The sequence below is a fragment of the Rattus norvegicus genome, chromosome 1 (genome assembly GCF_036323735.1).
Source record: "Rattus norvegicus strain BN/NHsdMcwi chromosome 1, GRCr8, whole genome shotgun sequence".
Classification (NCBI taxonomy): domain Eukaryota; kingdom Metazoa; phylum Chordata; class Mammalia; order Rodentia; family Muridae; genus Rattus; species Rattus norvegicus.
Window position 1 is genome coordinate 175,782,064 of NC_086019.1, and position 15,281 is coordinate 175,797,344.

The following is a 15,281-nucleotide window of genomic DNA, read 5'->3' on the forward strand; positions in this document are numbered from 1 at the left end:
TCGAACTGAATTCATTGCAATAACTTTGACCCTCAGGAACTCCAGTCTTGTTCTGTCTGCAGTAGGGGTGGGACAGGCTTTGGTATATGTTTCTTTTGTTTGCTGGGTGACAGAAACCCACAGTTTGAACAGCCCCATTCCTAGGAGCTGCAGAGAACAGCCCCAATCCTTCCATCTTGTGATGGGGGAGGGGTCTCTCCACCATGTCCACACCTCTCTCTGTGTGTTTGCCTTTCAGGTGTGGGCCTGACTCTGCTCACTCTCCACAGCTGGCTGGTAGAGTTCTGCCTTACTGGTCAAGGACTTGACTGGGCTAACCCAGCCTGGGTTGAACATGGCTAACCCAAGTCTGTGGAGTGCTAACACTCCCTGTCCTTTAAAGAGCCTGAAAGAACATCCTGAGACTGCTCATTTTTTACCCACATTAGCCCTCTGTAGTAGTTGGTGCCACACCCATTTTATGGATGAGAGAACTGAGTCACAGAGATATTGCTACTGGCCACAGCAGACTTTTAGAGTCTCACGATGATTTCATCTTCTAGGTGTGGGTATGTGGTAATGCCAGCCTCGAGGAGGCAGAAGCAGGCGGATTGCTGAAAGTTGGAGGCCAAACTGGTATACATAATGAGCTCTAGGTCAGCTACAACTGTCTCAAAAAACAAAACCAATGAGGCAGTGGTGGTGTATGCCTTTAATCCCGGCACTTGGGAGGCAGAGGCAGGAGGATCTCTGTGAGTTTGAGGCCAGTCTGGTCTATGGAGCAAGTTCCAGGACAGCCAGGGCTACACAGAGAAACCCTGTCTCCAACTATCCTCCCTAAACAAAACAAAACAAACAAAAACCAACTAACCAAATATATAAATATAAATACATAATATGTTATATTTATAAATATACATATAATTATTATATGTAAATATAATTTTCTCAGAAAACTAGGATAGTGTAATGAGCTCTGCCTGCACCTTCCCCAGCTTCCCCTGTTGTTAAAATGATGTCGGGCTATGCTAACTTGGCTTTCTCTTTTACTTTTCTCTCTGTTCTCTTTTGTTTTAAACTTCCATTTATTCTTGTTTGTTTTTCTATGTGTGTATATGTATAGGCATGTGTGACACAGTTCCTGTGCAGAGGTTAGAGGACAGTTTGGGGGAGAAGGTTCTTTCCATCAAGTATGTGGGTCCCTGAAATTGAACCCAGGTCAGTGGACTTGGCAGCAAGCACCTTTACCTGCTGAGCCCTCTTGCTGGCCCCTTGGATGTTTCTTTCTGGAGTATTTTAAAGCTGATTTCTGGTGCCATTGTTTATGTCATATTTTTCTCTACACCGCCCAGCATGCGTCACTTAAAAAGAGCATTGCCTTGTAAAACTACGGTCATTACTGCACAGGACAGAGACGGCAATATCATATAGTGTCACCTGTCCACATCGAGATAGGCACACAGGCCAGCTTGTCAGGAGTGACATCTCCAATGTGGGAGTGAGGACCCACATACATTCTGTATTGGGTCACCAGTGCCTTGCTGCCTGTTATGAACTGGAGAAGGCCCCCTCCTCTCCATGAGCAACTAACCTCTGTTTCAAGAGCTTGTCTCTCCTGGGAGCACAGCGAGCCCCTGGAGACTGGAGTCTACTTCAGTCCCTCTCTGAATCCTCAGGAACAAAGCCTGCACACAGCAGACACACAGCAGAGGCTTGGCGAGCATCTTCTCAGTGGCACAGCAGCCACTCAAAGGGCGTGTTCTGAATGAGGGGACTGTCAGGGGCTCGTGTGACTGGTGCGTTTGGAATGATGGCTCGCTTGTGCACGTGCGGCTGTCAGAGTGGTGAACGTCAGTCCATAAGCATCCTGAAATCATAGGAGAATTATTTACAACGCTCATCCTCGCCACTCTGGTCTGTGGTGTGGAGCCCAGATGGCCACGTGTGTGCCCTCAGCCGCAGCTGGCCTTGCACATCACACGTGGCTGACAGCTACTGAGGTCATTCTGTTCAGGCTTTGAGTTTAGTTCCATTGAGACCAAGTTGTAACTCTGACAGTGGGCCAGGTAGAGAACAGGGCTCACCCGCCCCTACCCCTTACTCTTACCCTGTCCCTTCTTTGAGCAATACCTCTCTGTGAAGACTTAAATTTTTCCTTTCGTTACCTTAATTTTTTTTTTCTTTAGCTTTTCTAAGAAAAGGTCTTATGTAGCTCAGGCTGGACTTGAACTCAGTATATAGTGACAATGGTCTCAAACTCCTGAACTCTCCTGCCTCTACTTCCCAAGTGCAGGACTGCAAATGTGTACCACTGTGTACAGCTAATATAAACCATTTTTCCGGCAACTGTAACAACATTCTAATGCTCCGGTTGTGACAGTATTTGAGTTGGTATTTTTCCTTTCTGATTACTTCTTAGGGTCTTGGGTTGCATGGTTTTTACACTGGAGACGATAGCCTGAGCCCTCCCATGCATGTTAGTCAAGCATTCAACTTCTGGGCCACACTCCCTGCCCGCTCATGTTTTTAATCTTAAGAGAGGGCCACACTAAGTTGCCCAGGAAGGCTTTGAACTTAAGTTCCTCCCGTCTCCCAGAGAGCTGGGATTGTAGGTGTGTACTCCTGGGTGTGATATTACTCTTTGCTTTTGTCTCCCTCAATTGTTTATAGTAAAAATTTTTCATGATTGGAAATCCACATTATATTCTCTTTAGAAACCTGACCCCCCAACTACATGGGCACCTGTAGGCAAGCTTAAGTACCTGTAGGCAAGCGAGAACTTTTCACACGTATTGGCTACGGCTATGTATATTGACAGTGCTTCAGAGCTACTGGGATTCTGAAATTTGCTCAGATCGTAGTATTGTTTGTATAGCAGGTTCACTTTGTTTCTCTGGAGGCTGAGCCACCAGAGATGGCAGAAGAGCAGGCAGGCCTGAGCTCCAGGCTCTAACGGCCTGTGCTGCCTCTTGGGCAAATCCTTAAGGACAAACACCTATGCGGCTCATGCTAGGGGACCCTGGCCTTCCCACACTAGCACCTGCCCCAGGCGTAGAGCACATGCCTGGTCCCTGATGACACGACTCCCCTTCTAAGACATTGATCCTCTGTTTGCTGGTGACCAAAATTAAACTGTCTGGAGTGACGGTGACAGGGCCCCTCTGGTCTTTAACTGCTGCTGCAGCCCGATTTGGGATGCTCCCTGTCAGATCTTGAAGACTCATCCTCCCCAAGTACACAACACACAGTCTTTTGTGGTACCAAGTGGCCTGCTTTCTTCCATTCTCTTGCTGTGTCCCTGTGTACATATCTGAGCATTGCTGTAGGCATCATGGGAAAGATTCCCTGACTCAATGAGTGTGCAGGCCACTGTATCCACAAGGTTAGTACTGTGGTTGTCATGTCGGTGATTTTAGGGGTTTCGTTTTGTCTTGTTTTTATAGGGTCTCATTATGTAGCTCTGTATGGCCTGAAACCATATAGACTAGGATGGCTTCATTCACAGACATCTGCCTGCCTGTGCCTTCCAAGCGATGAGATTAAAGACCTTTGCTACCACTCCAGGCTTGTTTTTATTTTAAAGACAGGGTCTTATGTAGCCCAGGCTGGCCTCAGACTTATTTTGTATAGGTGAATGAACTTGAGTTTGTGATTTCCCCTGCCTTCATGTAATCCCTGAGTACTAGGATTATAGATAAGCACAGTGGCCATTTTATACAGTGCTGGGGTTCCCACTCAAGGAGTTTTCTGTTAGGGGCAAGCACATTCCCAACTGAGCACAACCCAGTCTCTTAGCATGTTCTTTGTGTGAATTAATGTTTCTACCCAGGACTGTATTCCTTCCTCCCGAGGTCTCCACCTCTCTGTAGCATTCCTCCTGTAGCTTGCCTACCTTTCTTTCAGGGCATAGAAATTCTACAGCAGAACCTTTCCTGGGCAACAGGGTATGTCCAGAGCTCATGTCCTTTCAGCTGACTGCAAGAGCTGAACAGCAAGGAGCTAGTCAGTTGTTGCTGGCCCCTGCCTGCTAGAGCCACAGGTTAGTGGAACATTCTCAGGCCCAAGTTTCGGACACACCCAGCCTGGAAGCTCAGCACATGCCAGAAACAGGAGTGAGTGTCTAGAACACTGTGTCCTGGACTCACCACCTTCATATCACAGTGCTGAGCCGTGGAGATCGCTTCTTTGCTCACAGATAAATGCTGGCCTTGGCTATTCGTGTGAGCCCTGGGAGCCAGGCACAGGAGGAGCAGGGGAGGAGGATGACACGCATGGAGAAGAGTTACTCAGATCTTTCAGTCCCTAGAGAGAGCTGCTTCCTGGGGCACAGTAGACCTGGGTCTGTGGGGATCTGGCTGCTGACTCCTATGTTGGGTACCCACTCATCCTAAGGTGCCATGCGAAGTATTCATGGGGTTGATAGCTCCATGGATGGGAACAGCTGGACCTGTCCTACTTGGATGCAAAGATGGTAACAGGCAAGAATTTCTTCCTGAAGGAAGTGGGGGTCTGACAGCCAAGGGAGAAGGTAAACAGCATGGAGGGGCACACGTGCATGTATCACTCTAACACATGCACATGGATTCACTGTACTCTCCCTCTACACACACACACACACACACACATACACACACACACACACACACACACACACACACACACACACACACTGAGAGACAGAGAAGGGGGCACAGTACTTGCCCCAACACACATGTGTAGATGCATGGTTCTCACCTCCACACACAAGGATGTGTGGCATTCCCCATCACAAACATACAGACATATAGAACTACACCACATGCACACGTCGATACAATGCACCATAAAACACTCACTCCATACAAAAGCAACTGGTGAAAACCCAAGCCATGTTTCTTCCCTCAGCCTTCATCCTTGGGCTCTCTTCTCACAATGGTGGTTGCTATTCCAAGCCACCTGCGGACATGGTGTGGGCACATTCCTCTGCTACCTGCCTTGCTTTTCCTTCTAGGAAGTGGCCAGAATGAACCAGAGGGTCCACAGGATCTCGGAGACTCAGTAATGAATTATCCAAAACTCAACGATAGCCTTCTCCATGTATTTCAGCGCTGCTTCTTGTCAGAATCCTCGTTGGGGGTTTGGGACATGTAGGCACTGAGGATAAGCATCAGGAACAAGTTCTCCATGCAGATGATAGAGGCAAAAACGAGCAAACAGACAAACCAAGCATGCTAAGACAGACATGGGTTCGAATCCTAGCCATGTGGCCTTGTAAAGTTCATTAACCCCATCTAAGCCTTTAAAGAAGAGTCACCTTGAGATTTTAACTTGATCTCGAGACTGATAGATGAAATTAAAATATTTACAAAGCCCCCTGCACAGGCCTGCATTCCAACACCTCTCTCGTTTCAATGGTCAATTTCCACAATGAACATCATGAATGGGTCCCTCCAGAAGCCCCCTCTAGGTGTCTGTAAAAGTCAGCTACTTCTTCATTTTCCCCCACACTGAGAACTCCTTCCGTCTGTCTGCCTCCTGCTCCTGTGGCACCCCCTCCATCCCACCCAGCCTCTCAGCACCCCATCCTCTGCCCTTCACTCTCCACAACCTCCTCCTCACTTCCGTCCCTTCTTCCCTGGCGAGCAGTAGCTTCCTGGAGAAGGCTCCTTGTTTATGGTTGCTCCCTGGGATGTTTATGCTGCCTCTCTTCTAGAGCTCCTAGCAGATGTCTGTTTATTGCTGAAACTTCATCTTCAGCCAGAGAGGAACAGCTTTTTTTTTTTCAGATCTCTAATTGTGGTGGCTGTACAATACAGCTTAGATTGCCTCCAAGTCTAGTTCCTCATTGCTCTCCAGCTCTACCCATTATGAAACTCTTCAGATGCAGGCAGAGAGGCCTTATATGTCCCGATTTCAGAGCGGCGTTTAAATTTAGCATCCAGTTGTAATCCGTTAGAAAGTAGGCTAGGGGAGTGAGGGCAACCAACAGTTTGTCTTCTCTCCTGGCTCCGACAGATGGTATGAATGAGAGGAGCATTTTTGGTATCCATAGCAACAGCAGCCCTCCCTCACGCCCCCTCTTGCCACCTGCAGGACTGAGCAAGCAGTCTCAGGCTGTTTTGAGATTAGCTGGCAGTTCAGGATTTCTCTTTCCCTTTGGACCCCAGTGAGGCTTGAGGTGCTCAGGGAAGGGCAACTGGGGTGGCTTTAGATGATTCTGACCTCTCTGCTGGAGGAAGAAGAGAGAGAACATGAGTCACAAAGCCCGTGGGATGTCAAGTTGGAAGGGCCCTATCATGTCTTGGTTATGAAGTCCTCAGTCTGCCTTGAGTTTACATGCTTAGAATAAGAGGCTCAGACGATCTGTTATTATTTTTTTATTTTTACTTTTTTGAGGAGGACCTTATCATGTAGCAGAGATGGGCCTTAGCTTGCAATTCCTTGCCTCAGCCTTCTGACTGCTGAAATTTCAGGCATTCACCCAAGCCCCAGCCTTCATTAAGGAAAGTCTTTTTAAGGATAGTCTTGACCTTGAGATCGTTTTATACCAGAACACATTTCCAGAGCCTTGGGGACAGAATTTCTACCTTTGTTTTCTTGGTCTGTGATACAAAACCAGATTTTATTCTGTGTTTGTTTTTTGTTTGTTTTTGTTTTTGTTTGTTTGAGACAGGGTCTCATATGTAGGCTTGGCTATCCTGGGACTCATTATATAGAACAGGATGACCTTGAACTCACAGAGATCCAACTTCCTCTGTATCCCAAGTGCTGGGATTAAAGGTATATACGACTGACTATACCCAGCTCACAAACCCGGATTTTAACCAAGAAGGACAACTATCCATGGGGATTTGTTTGTCTCCAGTTGGCTATTGGCTGAACCTCGAGAGAATACACCGACACAAGCCAGTTGGGAGTCACAGAGGGGGACTATAAATAGGTGCTGGGGTGGCTACCAACAGCTGGGGGCTCAGGCTTCTTAGTGCCCAGCACAGCGTGCAGTTGTTGTGCTGGGGCCCAGATCTGGTTGCTCTTCTGCCTGGAGTGAGGTATGCAGGACCAGCTTTCTCGATGCTGCCTGCACACTGGGATTGGGTATGGAATGCACAAAGTGGGGGCCAACCAGGGAACTTCTTGGAAGAGGAAGGGGTAGGGCCAGCTTGTTAGTCACAAAGCACCTCAGAGGATGACTAGGATGTCCTCAACAGAAATGAGGAGAGGCAAGAGCACACAGGCGTGTGGACAGGTGGCATGTGTAGGACGTAAGCAAACCCAACAGGCAGGAGGAGGCCACCAGAGGAGACTGGGCACCTAAGCCTTGGACCAGGTAAATTTAGGAAGCTTGGGCCTCTCACCAAGGACTTAGTGCTAACTAAATGGCTACCCTTTGTCAACATGGAGGGGTGCCCTAAAAATGGAGTAGAGCAATTAGAGCAAGGCCCCAAGACAGGCTTCCTCTGTGCCCTGGCTTTTGTCTCTTACTGTTCTTTGTGGTTATAGGGTCTGTGCATGCAATCCCATCTTTCCAAGTACAGTGACCCATTATGAAACCCCCTGGCTAGGGTTGCAGAATATGGACCACCCATTTTTTCCTGCAGCTTGTATTTTGTAGGGAAACAAACAAACAACAAAAGACCTGCTCCCTTACACCCTTCCTTCCCTTCTTCCAGGCCATTTTTAGGAGAGGAAATGTGGACATAGAGGGACCTGACCCCAGAAACAGACCAGGAGGCTCCTGCTTGCCTGTGGTAAGTCAAAGCAGTGAAGCTGGGGTGGATTGGAGGCTGAGGGACACCCTCTTCCAAAGGAGCAGCCTTCTCTACAGAAAGAGTCGTTTCTGTAGGGCTCAGAAGCTCGCAGAGCCCAGCATCTTGTCTGAAATGCTGCCTATTCTCCTGCTTTCCTGGCCTCACAGCACCAGAGTCTCCTTTCCTGCCATCTTGGCCTGGCAAGGAGGTGAAGGCTGACCCCAATCTCCACCAGCTTGGTGGGCGGGCAGCATGGTAACTCGCTGTGTTTACAGCTTGGACATTTGAGCAGGCCTGCTGGCACCTGTCTCTCATATATGTCTTGGGGACATCTTGGGTTTATTTTGGAATAAATTGTGCCTGCCAGCTGTACGTGGAAAGAATTGAATACTTATTGGCTCTTTTGAGGGGGCTGAATACTCTCTTCACTTCCTCCTTCCTTCCTCTGCCTACCCCCTCTCCTTCCTCACCATTTCACTCCCATCCTCCACCTTCTTCCCTCCTTCTCCCCAGTCCCTCCTTCTTCCTTAGCCTCGGTTGTCCCGGTGGGAGCCAGGTTGGCTCATCCATCACTCAGGACATCTGATCTGCCATTTGAGACCTCTGATGCACCGTCTACCAGAGGCAGGCTGTCACAGGCAGAATTGGATTTTCAGTTAGGTTTAGTGACACCATTACCCTCACAGAATGCGTGTGAGGATTAAACAGGGCAGTGGGCTCAGCAGTACCCAATGCACAAGTCAGGCCATCCTTCTGCCCGCTCTTGAGTTGGTCCAAGAAATCTTGGAGCACAGATGGGATTAGAGTTTCTCTTGCCTTCAAACCTTCCATTTGGATTGTTCCCTAAGTGACTTTTGCCATTAAGCGGTGGCCCTTTAAAGAGTGTTTCAGTTGGCACTACCATAGACGATAAAGAGCTGTGGGAAGCTTGCCTTCTTGGTGACACCACTGGACTCAGAGCTGTAGGGTGAGGAGAGTCCCAATGTCACTGGGGACTTTATTCATTCCCTTATCTGCTGATACTTAAATATTACTCTAATGGGCATTAGACAAATGTCTTTATATTACTCCTGAATTTTGCTTGTTTAGGTTTTTTTTGAGAGTAAGAATCTCATTCTGTGCTCTTTGAGGGTTAAGATCTCATTGGGTTCCAGGCTGGCATGGAACTCAAACCCTCTGCAGTACGAATGCCTCAAACTCATTCACTATGCACACCAGGCTGGCCTCGATCCTCCCACCCCAGCCTCCTGCATGCCGAGGCGTGTACCACCATAGCTCGCTTATTTCAGATTCTTCTTGCGCGCACACAAATAGAGAGTAAAAACGGTTACGGCATTGCTGAACCTTTTCCACACTCATGATCTAGCTCTTCAGAATCTCATTTGGCCCTGCTGTAGTCAGAATTAACTGTCAACTTGACACAGCCTGGAATCACCTGAAAACGCTCTCAGTTGGGTAATTGTCTCTCTCAGGTTGACATGCAGGCATGTTGGCGAAAGATTGCCTTGACTGTGAATTGAATAATTGTGTTGGCTAATTTTTTAGATTACGTTTTTATTTATTTATCTCTGTGTAGTACGGAGGTAGGAGCGCCTACCATAGAGCACATATGTAGATCAGAGGGCAACCTGCAAGCGTTGGTCCTCTCTCTACCATGTAGGTCCCAGGGATTGAACTCAGGTTGTCAGGCTTAGTAGCAGATGCCTTTACCCCATGGGCCCTTTCACTGTTACCCATTCTGGTTAAATTAGGACTTGGTCTTGTTTTTCTTGAGACAGGGTCCCAATATGCAGCACAGGGTGTTTTGAACCAGCAGTCCCGAGTGTTGGGATGCAAGCATGTACTGCCTTAAATGCTGGCAGCCTTGCTCATTTCAGCTTTACACACCATGATCACAGCATCCCCCATGCAGGGTCACCTCCATGCAGGGTTATCAGAGAGCCCTCTGGTGTGGTACTACAGAGCATCCTTTAGGGGACCTCACACTTAAGCCAGCTTGCTTTGAGAACATGGATTCAAATCCCCTGTTGGCTCCAACCTTTGCCTACCTATAACAAGGTACCTAGGTAGCCAGATGAGATCTGACTCTTGCAGCTCTCCCTGTTCTTTGACATCGAATGACCCCAAATCCCATAGGGCTACAGAACAACCTTCAGGTCTGGGCTGCCTCTCAGATACAAAGGCCACTAGGCCACTAGGCACCTCTTCTGAGGATGTGTGTGCAGTGCTCTAGGCTAGAGGTTTTCTGGCCTGGAGGACTTGAAGTCATTACAAAGTTCAGACATCCTTTAAAAACAAAATGGGGCTGGAGATACCAGTCAGTGTTAAAGTGTTACCCTCACATGCACACAGCCCCTACACTGAAGATCTGAAAATGATAACCAACGATAAGAAAAGCACATAAAACCAAACCAAGCCCATGTGGTCTAAGTGCCCCGTGTCACCTCAGGGTAGATTCATGTGTCTGCCTTCTTTGTCTCTCTCCCACTTCTCAGTCTGGAGGCTGGACTCACATCTCTGAGACTTATGAGTCACTTGACTCCTCAGTCTAGGTCCTGGAGCCTTTTCTCCCCGAGCTGTTAGGAAGGTCTGTTTTCCTCACATCTCATATATCAACTTCCCTTCTCTGGTGCACAAATTTCACAGGAAGTGGTTGTTTTCCCTCCACACATCCAGTGTCCTGGTCATCACTGGCTTTGCTGTTGTTGTGAGAACTAGGGAAATAGGCCAGTCCTGATACCATGGAAGTTGCCCCCCTCTTCGGAAGATGAAGGTCTCAGAGAGGCTAGGTAGCCCTGGTCAATGGCCACTGGGGTTCACTCACCTCTCAGGACTGCCAGCTTTCTCTGTCAGCTGCTTCCATGGCAGCAGTTGGCTTGAGGCTTCTACCTGAGGCAGCTTTTTGCCTCAGTCCTGTCACATGTGAACTCTGTGTCCCAAAGTCTTTCCTCGTGAAGATCAGTTCTCCTTCTGCCCTAGTGCAAATCCATCTTGTGTAAGGCTAAAGTGGCCCCAGCAGTGTGTGGAGTCAGCTGTCAGTTACCTAAGGGAATGGTGATTTCAGTTTGCAAATGTCAGGGGGCAGCTCAAAGCAGTTTACCTCTTCGATTGGTACCTGAGCCGAGGACCAAGAGAAGGGAAAATGTCTTTGAGGGGTTTCCAGGGTTTTGGACTTGAGAATTTGGTGAGTATATTTTTCTTTCCTTCCCAAAGTGTCAGGTAATCTGGGAGTACGATTGGCTAATTAGAGTTTATGAGGCTATGTGGAAAGAGTGTGGCTTATAAATCTGAGTCAGGCTTCTGTTGACTCCTGCTCACCTGGCCTCAGCTGCTCAGGTGCACAGCGGTCGCTCCAGCCTTCTGCCCTTGCAGAGGCCGGCAGAACGATCATTCTGAATCCCAGTGTCCAGCCCAGGCCCCACACAACATCTTTAAGACATGACTTCCTCCATCCCACCTGACTCTCATCTCCTCTGAAGAGCAGAAGTAACTGGAAAACAGGTTTTGGTGGCTCGCACTTGTACTCCCAGCACTGGGGGAGCAGGGTGGGGGTAGGGTGTGGTAGGATCCCTGGGAGTTCAAATCTAGCTTGTGTTATGGCGTGAGTTCCAGCCCAGTCTGGGCTATAATGTGAGATCCTGTCTGAAAAAGGAAAAGTCACTGGAGGTTCTGCCAGTCCTTGTGATGTGGGTTGGCTGAGAACTGGTACTCAGCAAGCCGAGGCCCCAGTTTTGGTTTCAGACGTGCGTCACCTCACTTCCATCCTCGTGGTTCCTCTGTTGGACTCCAGTTTCTGAAGGAATCAGCACTCGGAACCCCTGGTTTGCCAGAAAGAACCAGACACTTAACTTTTCCAGACCCGTGGTGCTTTGCAAACCATCTAGGTGGGTCCTATCCAGGGGCCTTTGAAGACACAGGTCCACAGCTGCCTATGCAGATAAGCAAGCAGCAGCTAGGCTGGGAGGAGAGGTGCAGGGTGTGGGGAGAGGCCAGGCCAGGGAGAGGCTGATGAGAAGATGGCTTGTTTACATTGGGAGGTGAATTGAGAAACATTTATGGAGTACCTACTATGTGCCTGTTCCTCGTGCTATGAGGACATTGGAATCCACCAGGCTTGGCAACTCTTCCCAGAAGGTCTACAGTGCCAGGAAAACAAGACACACGTGTGTGTGTGTAAACAAGTGCGTGGCAGCAGGGGATTTAAGAAACCTCAGCTCAGTCACCAGGAAGTTCATGACTAGTCCAGATGACAGGGGGAAGGCCTAGGTGTCAGGAATGTTTTCTCTGGGCTGGGAAGACCTGGAAAGTTCCCTAGGAGAGAAGAAGGCGGCAGTGGTGTTTGATGTGGATCTTGAGGGGTAGGCGGAATGCAGATGGCAAGTGGGAGGAAGCAAGCAGAGAGCATCTCTCCCTCTGTGCATGCTGGAGGATGGGGAAAGAGCCAGTGGGATGGTGGAATAAGCAGAGATTCTGAGTGGGTGAGTGACTTTGGACATATGTGGAGGATCTTCTATTTAAGACAGGGCAGGATACCCAGAGACCTCTAGGGCCCAGTAAGACAAGCCAGACATAGTTTAGTGTCCACCTATTCCAATCTCGGCCACTCCATAGTGCTGGGGAGCAGGAGGGCAGGAGGCTTGCTAGCTACACTTTACCATCGCTCCTCTGGGATTTGACATTTTCATTCTGTTTTGTTTTAGACAAGTTGCATGTGTTTAAGCTGGCCTTGAACTTTGCTATATAGCCAAGGATAACCTTGAGCTCCTGATCTTCATGCCTCTGCCTTCTGAGTACTAGGATTACAGGCACACACCGCTGTACCTGCCTTTATACATTTGCTCAGGATCAAACCCAGGGCTTCATGCAAGCTAGACAAGCATTTCTTCTACCACCTGAGCAAATGCCCAGCCCTCCCAAGACATTCTAAAGTCTGTTCAGTCATTCTACCCGTATTTACAAGATGGCTCTATTCTTCTAAAACAAGCCAGCCACTGCTCTAAGCTCTGGGTTTACAACAAAGGAAAAAAATAGCAGGACAAAGCAGTACCCCATCTCACAGCTCCTGGAGCTCTTATCCAAGGAGAGAAACAACAAAAGGTCAGTACAAAAGGATGAGTCGTCCAACAGATGCCCCTTAACATACTGGGGTCTGGCTCTAGGCAGTGAGGACCCATGAGTGTCTACAAGCAGAAGGGTACCAAGAAGAAGTTGGGTGTTGTGTGCACACCTGTAACACCAGCACCTGGGAGGCTGAGGTAATACTGCTGTGTATTCAAAGCCACATGAGCTACACAGTGAATTCTGGGTCAGCTTGGGTTATAGGCTGTCTCAAAAACAAACAAACAAACAAAAAGCTAGTAACAACTGTTATTAAAGTACATGAGCCGTGCAAGAGGCTGAGGCAGGAGAATTACAGTAACTTAAAGACCAGTCTGGGCTATGTCTAGATTTGGGCTATGTCTAAATTCAATTTTCCCAAACACTTAAGGTGAAAAGAAGTGACTAGGATGTCCCTACTCATCCCAGGAGGCCTTGGGACATCATTTCAGATTGGCCACACCCGATGAATCATATCATAGCCCTTTCCTAGGGAAGGTGGGGAGGGGGTAGACTACCTGCATGCCTTAATGAAGTCTTGAGTTTTGCTTCCCACCCTTTGCTCTCTGGCCCTGTCATTCTCAGACCAAGCACACACTAAAAGCTTGGCCTAAATTGATCATTGGCTGCCCTATTTCCCTTCTGTGCTCTGATGTTGGGGCTGGAACTAGGCACTTAGGGCCCAGTGAGGAGTAGAGACAGTGGGGCCTAGAGATAGTTTTGGGGAACCTTGCAGTTGGAGAAGGAGGGGGCAGGAAGGGGCCTAGGCTTCACTGAGGAGGAGGAGGAGGAAGAAGAGGAAGAGGAGGAAGAGGATGAGGAGGAAGAGGAGGAGGGCCATGGGAGTGTGATGCCCAGAGGATGCTGGGGACTGAAGCAGAGACAATGGGGATGTTTCCTTCTTGGGGAAAAATAGGTAATTACGTTGTTGTCAAAAATGTGGCTAAGCCAGCCTTTAAAATGGTGCTATGGCCCACGGACCCTCAGCAGGAAAGTTCACTCGATGGAAGGGTCCTGAAGAAATGCTTGCAGCAAGAAGAACACCCTCCACCCCTGACTGGGAGGAATCCAAGCCTCCAGCTTCGCTCGAGCCTGCCTCCCTCCCTTCTCCCTAGCAGCCTTGAACACTGGGGCTTAGACACTCCTTCCATACATGCGGCAATCTTTTAGATTCTCGGCTTGGGCTTGAGCCCACGCCTGGCAGGTCAGCAGAGCAGTGCAGACTGGAAGCTCAAACACCCCCGCTATGGAGTTTTCATCTTGCCATGGGAGAAGAAGCTGCTGGGTTTGAAGTGCACGTGCTTCTGAACACACTCCATAATTTACTAAAGAACAGGTCATGAGGGGCCTCCAGTCTCTAGGTGACAGAGATCCCACTAGAATTGTTCCCAGGGGAGAAGCTCAGATGCTTTCCACCCCGAGGTGAACACCCTACTTCCTAACCTCCACGCTCGCCTGCCTTACTAGCATTCACAGCCCCACTACTTGCAGTGTCCCTGTTTCAGCTTTTTGCCTTGGCTCTGCAATACTTCCCTTTCCCATCCTCCTCCTCCTCCTCCTCCCAGGCTTGGCTCCAGCATTGCCTACTTCAGAGAGACTCTTTACTCTCCTTTCTACCCATTCTCCATCTGGCCTCCATGGTGGGAGCCAGCAGTCCCAGGTTCAGAACTCAGCAGCTTCTGGAGTAGAGCATTTCCCAGGGTTAAGTTTTTTGCCATATCCCAGGTTGTCAGGCAGAGGCTGGGACTCTAGTGGAGCGTGCCTGAGCAGGGCTCATGTTCTCCCCCTTCTAAGGTATGTGACTTAGTATAGATGCTTTTGTTTTCTTGGTCTCTCTGTCCTCATGTGGAGAGAGCATATGGTGCGGGCTCACATATTGGAAGCATTGGATGGAATGATTTGCGAACAGTGCTGTCTGTCCAGTTCCAGCCTCGCTGGAAAGGGCTGACATATGGCAGCCTTCATCTTAGCGTGTTAGTTGTTGCCGTTTGCTTATGAGCTGTCTCCCACAGGGCTCTATGTTTGAACACTTGGGTACCCAGATGGACAACCTTTTGGACAGGAGGTCTAGCTGGCAGACCTTGTAGGCAGTAGGGACCGTGACTGAGGGGTCTAGGCCAAACCTACTTCTGCTTCTTGATCTGCCAAGATGTAATAAGCTATAAATCAACATCCTGCCACCACTGATGGACTCCCAGCTGCCATGCTTTCCCCGCCATGATGGACTAGTTTCTTCAAACTGTGAGCCAAAATAAATCCTTCCCTCCTTCCGTTGCCTCTGTCAGGAAATCTAGTCACAGCGGGGAGAAGAGCAGCCAAGAGTTAGCTCTCACTCCAGCCTTATAAATAGACACCATCCCCCTGCAAAGGGCACCACTTGACTCAGAGCCGATGTCCCTTATGGCCTCACTATAGGGCACCTTCCTCCTGCTCCCTCTTCTTCCTGAGCCTCAGCCCCAGCTTGGCCTCCCTGCTTCC

At 48.9% G+C, this 15,281-nt stretch overlaps 1 protein-coding gene across 24 annotated transcripts in view; it reads left to right on the forward strand.

The window, feature by feature from the left end:
* Window positions 1-15,281, forward strand: part of Mical2 (microtubule associated monooxygenase, calponin and LIM domain containing 2) — a 184,717-nt gene that overhangs the window by 1,623 nt on the left and 167,813 nt on the right. For 17 of the 24 annotated variants that reach the window (XR_010055211.1, XM_063269404.1, XM_063269413.1 and 14 more), the window contains exon 2: window positions 7,629-7,706. The exons of 6 other annotated variants lie outside the window; for them this stretch is intronic. The gene's annotated coding sequence lies outside the window, so the exon portion shown is untranslated. Of the gene's footprint in view, window positions 1-7,628; window positions 7,707-15,281 lie in introns of those variants that run through there. One more of the 24 variants, XM_063269411.1, reaches the window with a different exon arrangement.